The sequence below is a fragment of the Scylla paramamosain genome, chromosome 8, assembly GCF_035594125.1.
Source record: "Scylla paramamosain isolate STU-SP2022 chromosome 8, ASM3559412v1, whole genome shotgun sequence".
Classification (NCBI taxonomy): Eukaryota; Metazoa; Arthropoda; class Malacostraca; order Decapoda; family Portunidae; genus Scylla; species Scylla paramamosain.
The window spans coordinates 3,846,431-3,861,014 of NC_087158.1; the positions used below are offsets into that span (position 1 = coordinate 3,846,431).

A 14,584-nucleotide genomic window follows, 5' to 3' on the forward strand; every position below is an offset into this window, starting at 1 on the left:
TATATTAAAAACATGGAGAACAATTAATAAAATCAGCACTAGCAATTTCACTTGAGTATTGATTAATTTGGTGGATTTTCCGTTACCTGTGAAGCTGTGGGGCCTTTCCAAGGAAAAAAATAAAAAATAAATTAGTTAATGAAAGGTTTTGAGGAAAAGAATTTGCAATAAATTTAATATGAGTGTGCTCAGGAGTTAACTAACCCTAACCTCTGTTTGACATTAATTTTCAGTAAGAAGCATCCTAAATTTTCAGTGTTTGTTGTTGCATGAAGAAAGTGTGTGTGTCACTGGTGTTCATGACTACCACATAAATAATTACAATCACATAAGTGTAGTGGAAACTTGGTTACCGAACGTCTCCCTTTTCAAACAACTCGGTTTTCAAACAAAATTTTAAACTCATTATTGCTTCGGTTGCAGTACCATAATTAGGTTCTAGAATGAAAACACTTGATTTCAAATATTAAAAATACATAGAAAAAGCTGCCATTTATTACTAAATTATAGTTTCTTTAAATATTTACTTTGTTTTTTTATATTTGGAGGAGAGGCACAGACTGTAAAACAGTAATTCAATCTTTGAAATAAGGTAAATGTGATCCCATTCAAAAGCCTCAATGTAAATAAACAGTTTTCAGTGCTCAGGAGTTATCCTGAGCCATTTCTGGCTCTCTCAATGATCTCCATCACCGTCACTACTGCACAACTGCATTTTTCCAGCAGCTTTTCCCAGCAGCAAGATGTCTAAGTGTTATGATAAACTTCATTTTGGCAGTGAGTGGGTTTCTCCTCTCTGTGTCACTCTGTAAGGCTCCCCTCACTAGATCAGTGACAAAGGGAATACCTGCACGGTCTAAACACCTCACTGGCCTAAACCTCTCCGAAACTGTGCCTCTGTGCTTGCACCTTGCCTAGTCAAACTCTTTCAGCTCTGTCTGTCAACATCTACCTTTCCTTCTTGCTGGAAGTTTGCCTACATTCAGCCTGTTCCTAAAAAGGGTGACCGTTCTAATCCCTCAAACTACCGTCCTATTGCTTTAATTTCCTGCCTATCTAAAGTTTTTTAATCTATCTTCAACAGGAAGATTCTTAAACATCTACCACTTCACAATCTTCTATCTGATCACCAGTATGGGTTCCGTCAAGGCCGCTCTACTCTTGATCTTCTGGCTTTCCTTACCGAGTCTTGGTCATCCTCTTTTAGAGATCTTGGTGAAACTTTTGCTGTTGCCTTGGACATATCAAAAGCTTTTGATAGAGTCTGGCACAAAGCTTTGATTTCCAAACTACCTTCCTATGGTTTCTATCCTTCTCTCTGTAACTTCATCTCAAGTTTTCTTTCTGACTGTTCTATTGCTGCTGTGGTAGACGGTCACTGTTCTTCTCCTAAATCTATTAACAGTGGTGTTCCTCAGGGTTCTGTCTTGTCACCCACTCTCTTCTTATTCATTAATGATCTTCTAAACCAAACTTCTTGTCCTATCCACTCCTACGCTGATGATACCACCCTGCACTTTTCCACGTCTTGTCATAGATGCCCAACCCTTCATATCACGCAGGGAAGCCACAGAACACTTGACTTGTGATCTTTCTAAAATTTGTGATTGGGGCAGAGCAAACTTGGTATTGTTCAATGCCTCAAAAACTCAATTCCTCCATCTATCAACTCGACACAACCTTCCAGACAACTATCCCCTCTTGTTCATTGACAATCAACTGTCCCCCTCTTCTACACTGAACATCCTCGATCTGTCCTTTACTTATAATCTGAACTGGAAACTTCACGTCTCATCTCTAGCTAAAACAGCTTCTATGAAGTTAGGCGTTCTGAGACATCTCCGCCAGTTTTTCTCACCACCCCAGCTGCTAACTCTGTACAAGGGCCTTATCCGTCCATGTATGGAGTATGCTTCACATGTCTGGGGGGGTTCCACTCATACTGCTCTTCTATACAGGGTGGAATCAAAAGCTTTTCGTCTCATCAACTCCTCTCCTCTAACTGACTGTCTTCAGCCTCTCTCTCACCGCCGCAGTGTTGCATATCTAGCTGTCTTCTACCGTTATTTTCATGCTAACTGCTCTTCTGATCTTGCTAACTGCATGCCTCCCCTCCTTCCGCGGCCTCGCTGCACAAGACTTTCTTCTTTCTCTCACCCCTATTCTGTCCACCTCTCTAACGCAAGAGTTAACCAGTATTCTCAATCATTTGTCCCTTTCTCTGGTAAACTCTGGAACTCCCTGCCTGCTTCTGTATTTCCACCTTCCTATGACTTGAATTCCTTCAGGGGGGAGGTTTCAAGACACTTATTCATCAATTTTTGACCACTGCTTTGACCCTTTTATGGGACTGGCATTTCAGTGGGCTTATTTTTTTATTGGATTTTTGTTGCCCTTGGCCAGTGTCCTTCCTACATAGAAAAAAAAAAAGTATCTTCTGATGAGTTCTGTGTCTCTAAGTTCATTCATTACATCCTTTCTGTATAAATAATTTGTGAGCTGGAAATGCTGTGAACCAGCCATCTTGGCTGTGGGAGTGTCTGTCATAAGCTGCTAAGGCAGGGTAGACTTGTGTCTGGGAACAGATTAATTCATTTTACATTGATTCCTATGGGGAAAATAGTTTCGGTTTTCAAACATTTCAGATTTCGAACAGTATTCAAGAATGAATTAAGTTCTAGAACCAAAATTGCACTGTACATGTAATATTGACATACATTCCCAAGCTCAGCCAATATTCCTATATTTGTTTCCTCCTTAACCCAGAGGTGAAATGGCAGGGAAATTATATTTCTGCTATCTGTTAATAGATTTGTTATTAGCCTTCTCTTTTAACCAAGTAGTTATTTCATATGAAGCAAAAATTATTATTTACATATGAACAAAGTTTATAAGTAACAAAATATTGGAAGTAATGGTGTGTGTGTGTGTATATATATATATATATATATATATATATATATATATATATATATATATATATATATATATATATATATATATATATATATATATATATATATATATATATATATAATACACACACACACACACACACACACACACAGGGAAAGAGAGAGGAAGAGTAGGAAGACAGACACAAGGTGGAAGGGATGTGAATGGTCATACCTCTGTTTATTGGGAATTGTTTCAATTATAAGACCAGCTGCCTTTTGTGGCAGCATTCATGGGAGTGTGGAAAAAATAAAACGCACGTGTGTGTGTGTGTGTGTGTGTGTGTGTTTACTTAGTTGTGGGAGAGGAGTAATCTCATAGTATCCTGTTTCTATATCAATCTAGTTTGGTCTTAAAAGCACCGACAGTTTTAGCATTTACAATGTCTTCACTGAGTTAATTCCATTTGTTCACACTTCTGTGAGGAAAACTATACTTCTTAATGTCTCTTCTACTTAACTTCAACTTCTTATTGTGTCCCCTTGTACTCTGTGTCTAAATTTATAAAACCTTCTTTGTCCACATTTTCCATACCATTTATCATTCTGTAAAAGTTTATTAAATCTCCTCTCTCGTATTTTTGAGGGTAGGAATTTCCAACATTCTTAATCTCTCTTCATAGATCAATTTACTCAAATCCAGAACCATTTTAGTGACTGCTCTTTTTGCTCTTTCTAATTTTATAATATTCCTCTGGATGAGGAGACCACATCACTGCTGCTTATTCCGATCTTGGTCTTATCATGGAAATCAACAACTTTTTCATCATTTCTTTATCCAAATATGAGAATGTCATTCTTACTCTTTTTAACAAATTCATCATCTCTCCAGTAATTCTATCATTGTGTCTGTCCACAGTCAAATTTTCCGTAATTGTTACTCCCAGATTCACTTCCTCTTTTGACTTCTTTAACTTCACACCTTCCATCTCATAATGATATTGTATTCTTTTCTTACTCTTACCAAACTCCATTACAGTAAAATCCCTCTCATCTGGCATTCGAGTATCCGGCACATTTTTCCCCGAGCCTTAAAATCAATAAAAAATCAATGTGTACTCGTAAAATCGATTAAAATTCCTGCACGAGGCATACTTTGTCCCCTCGCCACCAGAGCGCACTGCTTCACGTCACCCGCGGCCCACTGCACTGTTTACTCAGTGACTCAGTCCCGCGTGTGCACTGTTTATCACCTGACGCCTTCATCATGCCTAAAGTTGTAGAAAAGAGGAAGCGTGTTGTGCTTACACTTAAGCAGCTGATCAGATCAGCTGCTGATTAAGATCAGCTGATCTTTGTTATGGTAAGATGCGTGAGTGTAGGGTGGTGATTGTGGACATAATTTCACTTCTATTCAAGTATCCGGCAATATTCAAGTATCCGGCATGTCAGCGGTCCCGTTGATGCCGGATAAGAGGGATTTTACTGTACTTTACATTTAACTTCACACCTTCCATCTCATAATGATATTGTATTCTTTTCTTACTCTTACCAAACTCCATTATTTTATATTTACTTAAATTGAATTCCATTTGCCAAGATTTACTCCATCTATTTATCTTATTTAAATCATCTTGCAGTATCATACAGTCATTTACATTTTCTACCCTTCTCATCAGCTTAGCATCATCTGCAAATAAGTTCATGTGACTGTTTATTTCTTCATTTATGTCATTCACATATATTACAAACATTATTGGTCCCAACACTGACCCCTGTGGGACACCACTAGTTACTTTCAGCCAAGATGAATTCTGGTCTTGAACTATAGTTCTCATCTCTCCATCATCCAGATAATCCTCCATTCACTCCAGCTGTCTTCCTCCAATTTTTCCATAATTTTTTATCTTCGATAGCAATCTTCGGTGTGGTACTTTGTCAAATGTCTTCTTAAAGTCTAAGTAGACACCATCCACCCATCCATCTCTCTTGCACAATATTAACTACCTTTGAATAAAAGGACAATGAGTTCATAGAGCATGATCTTCCCCATGATAGTGATGTCACCACTAGACTGAATTTTATCAACCATTTGTTCTCTACATTCCTTCAATATCCAGTTTGATACTCCATGTGGACCATTTGCTTTATTTACTTCAAGTTCTTCCATCATCATAAGTATTTCTTCATAACTGACTGGGACTGTACTTAGTATATTCCTCACCAACTTATCCCTTCCAGCATCAAACTCTCTTTCCACAGTGAATATCGATCTGAAACTATTGTTCATAACCTCCGCTATGTCCTGTGCATCATCATAGATCTTTCCTTTAACCTTCAGTCTTGATACACCTTCCTTCTTCTTCATCTTCCCGTTAATATGTCTTAAGAATAATTTGGGTTCATTTATACACTTATCTATTATATCTCTTTCATAGTTTCTTCTCTCCATTCTTATTATCTCAATGTACTTATTTCTAGCATCAATATATTCCTCCCATCTGCTCTCAATTTTCTTCTTCCATCTGTTCCAAGCATTTGATTTGCGATTTCTAGCCTCTTTGCATTTTGTATTGAACCATTCTTTACCTTTTCTACATCTTGCTCCTCCTTTTAGGTACAAATTTCTCCACAGCAGAATTATATATCTTCATAAATTCATCCCATTTTTCCCAAACATCTGCATCTTCAAAAGTCTTTCCAGTCCATGGCAACAAAGTACTTTCTTAATTTTTCAAAGTCATCTTTACTATATTTAAATCATCTTACATTATAATTTTCATCAATGATTACATTTTCATTTTTCAAATTCAATTCCATCAACACATGATCACTTTTACCTAGAGGGCTATCATAGTGTATAGTTTCAATAATTTCCATGTCCTTGGTAAACACTAAATCAAGTCTGGATGGTTTATCTCTTCCAGTGAATCTGGTATCACAATCAACCCATTGGGTCATTTAAGTTTTCCACTGCCCATTTCAATAGTCTATTACTCCATGAGCTTTCACTACCAGTAGTTGTCAATGTCTTCCAATTTATCTCCTTACAATTAAAATCACCAACAATAACTATATCACTACTTTCCATCACTATCTTTTCAGGACCTTTTAGCACATCTGCCAACATCTCTTTGTGCTCTTCTTTTTGCCAAGCATTGGTCATATGTGGCACGTACACTCCTACATAATTAATTTTCCTTCCATTTCCACTTCTAATCATCACTTGTAGAATTTCAGACTTGTCTTCACTTTTTATCACCTTCTCCTCTTTGACACATTTTTTAGTCAGAATTGTCACTCCACCACCTCCCATGTCACTTCTACTTTTCATCCATAAATCATATTTATCATCACCAATGTCAGGAGTTCCACATTCATTTTTCCACTTTGTCTCACATAATACAACATCCAATGCAGTTCTGTTTAACAACTCATTTAATTACATTTTAGTTAACATTAATCTATTTACATTAGTATAACATACTTTACTTACTGGTTGATGTACCATTTCTTTATTCTCATATCTGTTACTCTCCAGAAAACTTCTCCTCCTCCTCCTCCGTTCATTGTTTGTTTTTTTGTTTAGTCTCATTTTTCAGGTAAGCTCCTTTTGCCTCAACCTTTCAGTCTCATCCATGTTCCTGTTTATCCATACATTCTTATATTCTTCATCTCCAGACAACCTCCAAGACCCATTAATTACTTCTGCTTGTACCTGTGTTGCAAACCTTATTCTTATGGGTCTCATTTTTTCTTCTTCATATTTCCCAGTTCTATGGAACTCTTCCTCTTGCTTTACTACCTGGCTGTCTTCACCTGTCACTTTCCTCAGTAACTTATTCAACATTTTCTTTTCCTTTTCCTCTCTTTGAATTCTGCTTACTATCTTCTCTTCCAAATACAATTACTTGTTTATATTTTTCTACAGTGTCTCTCACTAACCTTTTCTCTTCTTTTATAACATTTACCACTTTTTGTCTCAGGTTTTGTTTCTCATTTTCTTGTTGTTCTATTATTTTCTTTAGCGATTCTTCTTCAAATTTATGTTCAGTTAACTACTTATTTTGCCTCATTTCCACATCCTTTACACTTCCCTTCATTTCCTCATTTCCTTTCTGAACAGTTTCTACTTTTCCTTTATTTGTTTCTGTAAACAGTCATTTTCCACCTTTAATTTCTCATTTTTATCTTCCATCTGTCAACTTTGCCATAATAATCACCAATTCCTCACCTGTCTCCTTCTGGTGTGTCTCCAATGTCTTTATTCTCTCCACTACTAACTTGTCCATCATATCTTTCATATGTAAAATTTTTCTACACTGCAATCTATAATTTAGTTCTCTTTCCTCACCAGTAAAATCTTCAAAGGACCTCCTTTCTTTTGGGGTGCTGCCCTCTGCCATTTTATCCAAAGTGTAAACAAACCAACCAAACTCTCCTAGAGATGGGATAACTATACTTACATACTGTTTCTTCCCTCCCTTCCAGGAATACCTAGGTATTCCTGGGTCTTCATATCAACTTGTTCCACCGTGAGCAATTTGTGTCATTCCTTCCTACATGTAGAGCACTAGGAAACTTGTCCTATCAGCTCCACCGCTGCTGTGTGTGTGTGTGTGTGTGTGTGTATTACCTAGTTGTGACATATGGGAGAGGAGCTAAACTCGTACTGTCCCATCTGCCTAACTGTTTTTTTCCAACTTTTCCTTAAAGTCAGTCATGAAAACTTGTAGCACACACCACTTCCCCTTCCAGTCCATTCCATGCCTCTGTGCTTCTATGAGGGAAGCTAAACTTCTTTATGTCCCTTATGCAGGTGGTTGCTTTTAGTTTTCTTCCATGTCCTCTTGTTTCTCTTTTGTTCATTATAAAGAGATGTTCCCTATCTAGTTTTCTATTCCACTCAGCAATCTGTACAATGCAATCAAGTCACCTCTCTCTTGTCTCTTTTCCAAGGTTGGGAGTTGCATTCTAGCTAGTCACTCCTCATATGACAAATCTTGCAATTCTGTTTTTATCTTTGTTGCTGCTCTCTGTATTCCTTCCAACTTTCTTATGTGCTTTTTTTCATGTGGTGACCAAATTACCGCTGCGTATTCTAATCTTGGACATATCATTGTGGTGATTATTTTCTTCATCATTTCTATATCCAGATAAGCAAAGGCAACTCTTGTGTTTCTTAGTAGGGTGAGAGAGTCACCTGTTATCTTGTTAATATGTTTTTCTGATGATAAATTCTCTGAGAAAATCACTCCCAGATCTCTCTCTCTTGTCTTATTTATTGTTTCATTCCCCATCTTATAGTTATAGCTACACCTGTTACTTTTCCCAAATTCCATCTTTTTACACTTACCAGAGTTAAATTCCATTTGCCATATGTTGCTCCACTCCCACACCTTGTCTATATCTCTTTGTAATTCTTCACAATCTTCCATTCCCTTCACTCTTCTCATAAGTTTTGCATCGTCAGCTAAAAGACTCACATAGCTGGATATATTCTCCACCATATCATTTATATACACCACAAACATTATCAGTGCCAACACTGACCCTTGGGAACCCCACTTAATACTGGGCTCTACACAGATGTCTAGTCCCTAATTACTGTTCACATCTCTGTTTTTAAGGAAATTGTCCATCTATTTCAGCATTTTTTCATTTACACCACCTATCTTTTCCAGCTTCCACAGCAGTATATTATGCAGCACTTTATCAAAAGCTTTTCTTAATTAAATCAAGATAAATACAGTCTGCCCAACCATCTCTCTCCTGTATATCAGTCACTCTTGAATAATAATAAATTAGTGACACAAGATCTCCCTTTTCTAAAGCCAAATTGACAAGTTGTGAATGTCCTTATCTTCCAAAAACTTGGTCCATTCATTCTTTATTATCCTTTCACGTATTTTCGCAACCACACTCATCAGCGAAACCAGTCTATAATTTAGTGGATCGTGTGTGTCTCCTCCTTTAAATATGGGTACGATGTTTTGCCCTTTTCCAATCCTGAGGAACTATTCCTTCATTAATAGAGTTACATATGATGGTATGTAATTTATCATTAAGCTGGTTACTGCATTCTTTTATTACCCATCCTGACACTCCATCCGGTCCTGTGGCCTTTCTCACATCTAACGTTTTGATGATTTCATCAATTTCCGTTTTTGTTACTTGAAATTCCTCTATTTTTCCATTTTTGGGTGTGCACAATGGTCTTATGAATTCCTTTTCCTTTGTAAAAACTTCCTTAAAGCTCTTACTCATCACTTCTGCCATCTCTTTTGGTTCTTCATAAACCACTCCATCTACCATTAGCTTTCCTATACTCACTTTGCTTTTCAGTTTACCATTCACATATCTATAAAAGAGTTTGGGCTCATGTTTATACCTGTCTATTATATCTTTTTCAAACTGTCTTTGTTCATCCCTCAGGATCTTCACATAATCATTTCTTGCTTGTTTGTAATTATTCCACAGGTTAATTCTTTTACTCTTCCTCCATTTTTTCCATTTATCCTCTTTTGTCCTTCTTGCTGCTTCACATCTTTTATTAAACCACTTTTTTACCAGCTATTACTGTCTGCTTTTTAGGCACAAACTTTTTTTCACCTTTATATATTTTAAGAAATTCATCCCACTTCTCTTAGACCCCTGTAGCCTTATGGAATCTATACCATCTCTCCTTTTGAAAAAACTTCATGTTATCAAAGTCTGCCTTACAGTAGTTTAATCCCTCAGCATGGTGTTCTTCATTCCTTTGATTCTCTATTTCCTCATTTATATTGAATTCTATGGTAGCGTGGTCACTTTTGGCTAATGGACACTCTATGTGAACATTCTCACTTCCTTCTGGTTCCTTACTAAATAACAGATCTAGTCTTGATGTTTCTCCATCTTTTCCAAATCTTGTATCACCTTTTATCCATTGAGTTAATATATTATCCATTGCCAGCTGTAATAACTTATTTCCCCAAGATGATTCTGTTCCCTCCATGTACCACTGTTCCCAGCACACCTCCTTACAGTTAAAGTCTCCCATCATGTTCAATTTATCATCACTTAGCGCTTTCTCTGTCCAGCTCACTGTGTCTTTTATCATTATTTCATATTCTTCATTTGACCAGACATTGGTTTCTGGTAGTACATACATCACTGTATTGCCTCTTTTTGCCTTGTGTATTTTCCACTCCAATTTTTATTGCCTCAGCTAATCTGTTGCCATATTCTATTTCAACCACCTTTAAGCTTTTCTTAACTAGAAACATCACTCCTCCTCCTTTCTTATATGTTCTACTTCTTTTCAATAAATTGTATTGATTTTGCCCAATGTTCTTTACCTCTAACTCATCATATAATTTTATTTCTGTGAGGCCCATTATATCTGGACTTTTCTCATTTAAATAAACATTTAATTCCCTTAATCCCAAGATGAGTCCATTAATGTTTGTGTAAGCTATCTTCAGAATGCCCCTCTCTCTCCTTAGCTTGTTTCCCTGTTCTTACTCCTGTTCAGGTACCACTTCCTCACTTTCATGTCCAACATCCTCCAATAGAATATCTCCTGCTCTTCCGATCTCTCCTTGTTTTTTGCCTTTACTTCCTCCCTCATTTTAATTAGCTCTTTTCTTTCCTTTCATTTAAGTCTCTTCTCAGCCCTATGTTTTTTGTTACCTCATCTTAACCTAATCTCCAGGTCCCTGTCAGAGCCTCCTCAGCTTCCTTCTGTGATTTAAATTTTTTTCTTATGGGTATGTGCCCTTCACCTGTAAATTTCCCAACTCTGTTGTATTTCCACTTCATCAGCCAGACATCTTCCCTCTTGTACCTTTCCCACCACTTTGTTTACTATCTCTTTCAGCTCTTTCTCTCTTACTGCTTTGTTGATTTCCTTAATTTCCTTAGTCCCAAAGACAATTATACATTTCTTTTTGTCAACTGTCTCTCTTACAAGAGACTCATTTGTCTTTTTAACATTTACCATCTTTTGCGTTACATTGGCCCCATTTAATTGTTATTCTATTATTTTCTCAAAGTTTACTGCCTCTCCTTGTATGATCTCTTGCTCACTCATTTGTTTCTCCAACTTACCTATTTTCCTCTTAAACTTTACTTTATCTCCTTCTTGGAACTTTTTCCATGCACCTTGCCTTTCACTTAATTGCACTACAGTTTTGGCACTTCCTTCCACTTTCTTACTGCATTCCTTAATTTCTATCCCCAGAGCTTTGCACCAGTTTCTTAGCTCTATGTTTTTGGCTCTCAATCCCTTGAATTCTTTAATTTGGCTTACCTGGGTCTCTTCCATAGCTCTTAATCTCTCCATCAGTTTTTCCATATCACTTTCTAGGGCCAACACTCTCCTTTGCCATAGTTTTGTACCATAGCTTGTGTGTGTGTGTGTGTGTGTGTGTGTGTGTGTGTGTGTGTGTGTGTGTGTAAAGGATTTCATAGGAACATAAGGAAAATAATGAATTGAATTTAGACAAAGATAGTAAACGCTATGAAACGAAGTGTGATCTTAGCTTCCCTATCTTCACTTGCTTCTGCCTACCTACACACACACACGCACGCACGCACGCACGCACACACGCACGCACGCACGCACACACACACACACACACACACACACACACACACACACACACACACACACACACACACACACACACACACACACACACACACACACCATTTTTGAACCTGCACATTCAAGACAGTATCTCACACACACACACACACACACACACACACACACACACACACACGACATGTGTAGCTTGGAGCACAGAAAAAGTGGTGGTTAGAGGGCAGCATTCCCTTGGGTTTATGGATTAGTTACTGGAGAGCAAGGGAAAGATTAAAACTACAAGAAGCTATCCTGCCTTTACAATTTTCATAAAGTAGTCATAGATACCAGAATTTTTAGTCTTTATATTCATGAAGTCTTCTGAATTGCCAGATATATAAGAGAGAGAGAGAGAGAGAGAGAGAGAGAGAGAGAGAGAGAGAGAGAGAGAGAGAGAGAGAGAGAGAGAGAGAGAGAGAATGGGGGCTTAGATGGAGGAGATATGTAGGTATGAGAAATGTAGAAATGAGGGAGTGGGGATGGGGAGGTGGACATGGAGTGAGAAAGGTGTGGCTTAATTTACATGCCATGACTTTTGTCCAACGATATTTACCTGCTAAAATCCCTTGAGTTAACATGATGCTTTAGCTAAAAAAAATAAGGTTAGGAAGGTAGCTTCATCAAGTATGGAGCCATCAATAAGGTCTATTATTTGCTTTCTTAGCTAACTAGTTTTCACTCATACTGTCAAAATCTAACTCAGTGAATTAAAGTTTTTAGGGTCTTACAACAGTATCCAACTCTCTCCATAAATACAGCAAGTTAGCCTTTCATATCTACACTTAATCCACAGCATCTTGAGAGAGGGAATTTTTTATGAGGCTTGAATGAAAAAAGCCTTGGATAATCTTTGTTTCCTAATATTTCAAGAATTCACAGCATCAGTGGGAAATTTTCATCCATAGTAAGCTATGATTTTAATTTAGATATATGTATGATTTCTCATGTTCTGTGCTACAGTTAATGCCTTTTCCTCAAGTTCCTACTGATCTCAAAAATATATACTATGAAAGGTTTTGTTTACAGTTCCTAAAATATTTTAATTTAAAACGTTATCATTCCTTTAGCCCTCTCAAGGACCAATAAGTTTTGTGTGTTTTCTTTCCTATACCTCTTGTGTTGGCAGGCATTTGTGGCCTTTCCATGTGCCTTGCAAAACTTTGAAGCAGTTTTTTTTACTTTAAAACTCATAAGTAGGCATGCACTATATATTACTACATTCACAAGGAAATTATTTGTATAATGATGACAAAAAAAAATCACAAAGTAATTTCACTTTTTTTTTTTTTCATAAAGAAATAAATGCAAAACAAGAAAAAGAAAGTTCATGACCTTATAGCTTAAAACTTTTACCACTACTCTCATTTAAACTAGTGGTTCTCAACCTTGTTTGTCCCATATGTCAGAATGCCATTCCCTCCTTTCCAAGATTGTCTGCCTCAAAGAATGCATTCCAAATAATATGCATATGATACTGAAAATTATTTTTTTCCATATTAGTACATTTACATTTACAATTTTACATGGATTATTTTTATGGATTATTTTTATAGTGGAGTTTTACAAAAAAAGGCTTATGCTTTGCTAAGCAAAGTGTAAGCCTTCATAAGGGTACTTGCAGATGGACCACTCAGTGATGTCTATGTCTTTCCTTTGTGGCAGCCCTGTCTATGGGTAATCTATTTTGATCCTTAGAGTTCAGGAGCTCATGGCAAACAGTTTGATAGGCTGCTTGCAGCAAGTAACCGATGCATACTGAATTTTGTGCTGCCCTGTGGAGCTCAAAGGCAATAAAAAGATCATCATTCTAACAGTTTGAGTTTGCCAGTCTGTGGTCCCAATTCTCCCCCTGAAAACCTGAAATTCCCCCTTGGTTGAGAAGCCCTGATCTAAACTGTCTTTTTTATGAGCTTTACAATAGTACTATTGTCAATGTAATCTGTCAATTAGATCTCAGGAAAATAAAGGAAAACTAAAGTTAGCATTATTCTCAGATTACATGCAGACAATCTGAGTCACAGGCTGAAACTGACAAATTATCTAACAGTCAGCCTACTTTAGGAAGCATTACTGTTACCAATTCATTACTTCAATGAAACTTTTGCTCATCTTTGACTCACCAAAAATTGACACACTTATACTAGAAACTATTTTTAGTGAATTTAAATAATTTTTTTATGTACTTGTGCATTGGTGCATTTTTGCATGAAAACATTTTGACACATGCATCTGGTGTGTGAGAGGGTTAAGATAATCTTTTTATAAGTAATTTTTTTTTAAGTGATTGTTACAGAATGGTGTTGTCTTATATTTTTATTTGACTTATATTTTTATTTGATTTTGTTTATTTACTTTTTGTCCCATGACACTTAGGTGTAGCACAGCTGGTCTCATACTTCCACAGCAAGACATGACAGCATAGACCAGTTTATTCCTGGCTCTTCATAATGTGGTGTTGATATTGCCTTTTATTTTTTGTGGTTTTCTGTTTATAGTGGTGATGGTGAAGGTTTTTCAGTTTCTATTCATGACTGTCAATATCAGTATACAATCTCTTCTTCCCTATCATCATGAGTATGGGAGTATTTTCTTCTATTTATATATATATATATATATATATATATATATATATATATATATATATATATATATATATATATATATATATATATATATATATATATGAATGCCACTTCATTTTTCATCCACCACAGCAAAACTCTCTCTCTCTCTCTCTCTCTCTCTCTCTCTCTCTCTCTCTCTCTCTCTCTCTCTCTCTCTCTCTCTCTCTCTCTCTCTCTCTCTCTCTCTCTCTCTCTCTCTCTCTCTCTCTCTCTCTCTCTCTCTCTCTCTCTCTCTCTCTCTCTCTCTCTCTCTCTCTCTCTCTCTCTCTCTCTCTCTCTCTCTCTCTCTCTCTCTGTGTGTGTGTGTCTAGTTATCTGTTATCTGCATTCTTTTATCATGCTTAGATTATCTTTGCCATTCATATTGCCTATGCTCATGACATGTTCTACTCATGTCCATTTTTTATTTGTAGTCAAGATGTCTTCAATGTTTTTTT

The 14,584-nt window shown here is 36.7% G+C and overlaps 1 protein-coding gene across 4 annotated transcripts in view; it reads left to right on the forward strand.

Annotated features, from left to right (window-relative positions):
- The window catches only part of LOC135102716 (uncharacterized), a 52,152-nt gene that overhangs the window by 36,287 nt on the left and 1,281 nt on the right, over nucleotides 1-14,584 (forward strand). The window lies entirely within an intron of this gene.